General features: G+C 43.8%; 1 long non-coding RNA gene across 1 annotated transcript in view; it reads right to left on the reverse strand.

Annotated features, from left to right (window-relative positions):
* The window catches only part of LOC116685871 (uncharacterized), a 9,669-nt gene that overhangs the window by 4,439 nt on the left and 852 nt on the right, over positions 1 to 4,378 (reverse strand). The gene's annotated exons all lie outside the window — the stretch shown is intronic.

Raw genomic sequence — 4,378 nt, forward strand, 5'->3', positions numbered from 1 at the left:
TATATATATATATATATACACACACACGGTAGATAGATATTTATTTATTCCAAAAAAATGGGAAATTACGGTGTTACAGCACCAAAACACACACACACAGTATGCATTTTCTGGTTGAAAGTTCACTTTCACAATTTTCTGTTTCACATTGTTATTAAATGATGCATTGCGTCTAATTACATTGCACAACATAGACCGGTGTGTAAGTTTGCTGATTTAAAATAATGAGCTAGCAAGTCATGCCAAATTGGGCTGGACTGTGGAGTTCAGACGAAAAGGTTAATGTCATAGTTTCCGAATCCTGCGTCCAAACCAATTTCCCACTGACACTGAACCTCTTCCTAAATCACGTGGCTACCTGTCTGTCGGACGGGGCCACTGCCAATCCAGATCCACACACACACACACACACTGTATGTGTACTGCCACTGTCGGTGTAAATGTGTTCAGTTTGACTGTTTCAAATGTCAATGTAGTGGGATGTAGAGCCGACTGCATTCATTCCTCACAGTATTGATGTAACCACTCTTTAACTGCATCAATATTGTATTGCAACAATAAGGTACTGGACGTTTTTCTAGTGTAACTTAATTGATTTTCAAGATACACATATGTCAATGCCAGTGAAGATGCAGGAATTATAAAACTTTACAACCTTTAGAGTATCAGCACTCTGAAATAAAAAGCACAGGTCAGAAGCCACTGTCACCAAGTTCTAACAAGGCTGTTTTCTTACGCTGCTGAGTACAATGGAGGGATCCAAGTTTCTCACCTGAGAAAAGTTCCTTCTATTGCACTTCAACTGAAAACCTCCACACTGACTGAAATATCACCGCTCACCCCAACACACACTTTTACAAAATGTAGTTACACACTGCCTGGCAACGGAGTCAAACTTTCTATTCTAATCAAACGAAGGCTGTGCCATTGTGTATTTAAAGGACGCATCCATCTCCCTGCTGGCGTTGTCTGTTTAAAGAACAAATAATAAAAAGGATAGATAATAAGTTGTAGCGTGACTCACAGCAACCCTCTTGTCTCTCCTTGTGGTGAGAGCGTAGGTGGTTGGGTTCAATACGCAGCAGTGTGTGAGAGTCAAACAGAAGAAGAAGAAGAAGAAGAAGAAGAAAAGCAAAGTACCACAATAAGTGAAGTAGATAGGGGACCGTTGTAACATAGTGTGAAACACAGATGACAGGACAACCATCACAAATTTATGAACCCTTTAAACTGCCCAAGTTATCACATGGAAGGGCTAAATTTTCCAAAAAACTAAATGTTATAAAATCAGAATAACTTGACATTTACTATCATGAAATACACATATTACTTAAGGGATTTTCAATGTTTACAATACAATTTAAATGTTTCTTACTTTTAAATGCATCTATTGGTGATATCTTTCATACTGAAGGCTTTTACTTACCGTAACTTGTAAGTGGGTATTTAATCATTATGGTATTTGTAATTAAAGGCTCTGAATATGTGTCTTCCAGCATTGGTTCTATCTATTTTATTAGAACACTACCTGGACCCAAAAGGCAACATCTGCCCCTGGATGAAGTGGCCCCTTGAGGCACGCTCCAATAGGAAGTTGATCCCCACAGACCTCATGTTAAAGCGTCCAACTTTACAGCAGAATAAACATGCTTACAGCCTGGTACAATAACTCAATAGCTAGGTTATTCCTTCATGACAACCAATAAGACTGGTTGCTGTCACAGGAAGTGAGCATAGACTGCTGGCTCCATCCATGCTCCACCTCTTTGCTTTTTTTTCAGTTAGCCAGCGTCCGGCACTGCCAACATTCGACATCCTAAGCCACCGTGAGCTGCCCACTCAACACATTCTCACTCCCAGTCCATCACATTTTGAGTTTTGGTCAGGTGTCCTTGCTGTTTGTTATTGACGCAAAAAGTCTCCTTTAGTGTCAATTCCAGACGGACGTGCTTGGTCGGGACTCTCGGCGTCGCTTTTTGATGCCCTGGGTTGGGACGCACGTTGAACTGACACGCTGTACAAGAACGGGACAGGTTTAGGAAAAATTAGTGGGTGGGGTTACAAGATGTAACAATAAAAATAATAAATTATTCATATAGCGCCTTTCAAGAAACCGAAGGATACTTTACAGAATTATTGTGGCTACTCTAAAGGTTGTAGGCTGGGATAAACAGATGTTTCATGAGTTTTTTTAAACATGTCCAGGGATGTAATATTTTGTATATCTGCAGGGAGGGGGTTGCAGAGGGATGGGGCAGCGACACTAAAGGCTCTGTCTCTGAAGGTACAGAGTTGGGTGTGGCGAATGGAGAGCAGGCTAGTGTCTGAGGACTGCAGGTTCACGGGGTGGGGTGTATGGGTGGAGGGGGTCGGAGAGGGACTGTGGGGCCAGGGCCTGGAGGGATTTGTAGGTGAGAGGGAGGAATTCATACGTGATGCAGGACTTTATTGGGAGCCAGTGAAGGTGAACTAAGGTTGGGGTGATGTGCTGCCAGGTGTTGGTGTGGATGAGGACCCTGGCGGCAGAGTTTTGGACATACTGGAGACTGTTTAGGATTTTAATGGAGACCCCAGACAGGACTCTATTGCAGTTCGTTTCAGTGAGACGGGGGACAAGAGGGAGACCTTTGTTGGTCTTCATTCTACGTCACCTGACAGCGCTGTGGTCGTGCTCTGCCCGGTGCGTTCCATACAGACGCTGTAGGTGGATTTTTGCGTCGGTATCTGACGCTGAGAGACACTGACCAAGACTCAGTTTATCTGCTCAAACCAAGATTCCCTGCTCAAATGAAGAGAAAACATGGACCCATGTCTCCTGTGTGAAAGTCCTATGTTGTTTGACCCATTTTGCGTTGGTATCTGACGCTGAGAGACCATGCATCAGTATTTGACGAGTTGGCAGTGACAACAGTTGGAACAACTTTGACATTCATATTGGCTGGACCCCATCTGGTAACTAATAACAGGTCAGCTGTTTACAGTGTACATTTAGCAAAAGCAGGCTTTCCGATACAAACTGCTGTCCATGGAGTAAATGTGTTGCTGCTTCCTGCAGATGATGCAGATAGCCCGGGTTAATCCTCTCTGAGCACCTGGCTGTCTGCCATGCAAAGCCAAAGCACCTCCAGTCCCTTCCATCAGACCAACAAACATCCAGCGTCTGGATAAAACCTCTTTAACAGCTGGTACTTCTCTGCCAACTCTTCATAAGGAGCCCCCCCACAGCCTCTGTGTCACCATTTATGAAGCTTTACTTGCACCCCTCGTTATCACATTCTCTCTTTTCTCTCTGTCTTTCTCTCTATCTCAGGTAAACAGAAACTGAGAATCATGGAAAACAACGAATTTTAAGGTGGTCTTAAAAGACATTGACTTTTTGAGTTTTAAGGTGAACTTGATATTTAAGGGTTGTCACACCACCACCTTATTCAAAGTCTGATGAAGAGCGGCGCCCAAAATGTTTCCACAGGTATGTTACAGGAACATACAACAACAACAAAAAACTGAGGCAAAAAGAAACCGATAAAACGGCAACGTCTCACCAAGCTGCCACATCCTCCATCCCTCTCCCCTTTTATCTCAGCCTCACCTGGTTGGACTCAACCACCTGTACCTGTAAGCCCAGGGTGAGCCAAACTGAAAGAACAACAAAACACTCAGGACATTTGGAGTTACTGTCACTCCCCGATGTGAGTCGAGTGCAGATATGACATGCGTATGCGTCACTTTCACTCTAAAATAGAAGTATTGTGAAATAATTAAAGTCTCTACAGAGCTCCCGGACACCAGCTACCAGCAGCAGTTGCTGGTTGTATTTAGTCTCTACAGAGCTCCAGGACACCAGCCACCAGCAGCATTGTGTTGGGTTTAGTCTCTACAGAGCTCCAGACACCAGCTACCAGCAGCAGTTGCTGGTTGATAGTCTCTACAGAGCTCCAGGACACCACCCCAGCAGCAGTTGCTGGTTGGATTTAGTCTCTACAGAGCTCCAGGAACCAGCTACCAGCAGCAGTTGCTGGTTGGATTTAGTCTCTACAGAGCTCCAGGACCACAGCACCAGCAGCAGTTGCTGGTTGGATTTAGTCTCTACAGAGCTCCAGGACACCAGCTACCAGCAGCAGTGCGGTTGATTTAGTCTCTACAGAGCTCCAGGACACCAGCTACCAGCAGCAGTTTGCTGTTGTGTATTTTAGTCTACAGAGCTCACAGGACTGGTAGTAGACTTAGACTTAGACTTAGTTTTAGCCTTAGACGTCTCTTTATTGATCCTTTTGGGATGACTCCCGCAAGGAAATTGAAAATTCCAGCAGCACTTTTAGCAAGAGAAAAATAAATTAAAAAATAGATAAAAAAGACAGTATAAAGACAACAAAATAAC

The sequence above is a fragment of the Etheostoma spectabile genome, unplaced genomic scaffold (genome assembly GCF_008692095.1).
Source record: "Etheostoma spectabile isolate EspeVRDwgs_2016 unplaced genomic scaffold, UIUC_Espe_1.0 scaffold272, whole genome shotgun sequence".
NCBI classification, from domain to species: domain Eukaryota; kingdom Metazoa; phylum Chordata; class Actinopteri; order Perciformes; family Percidae; genus Etheostoma; species Etheostoma spectabile.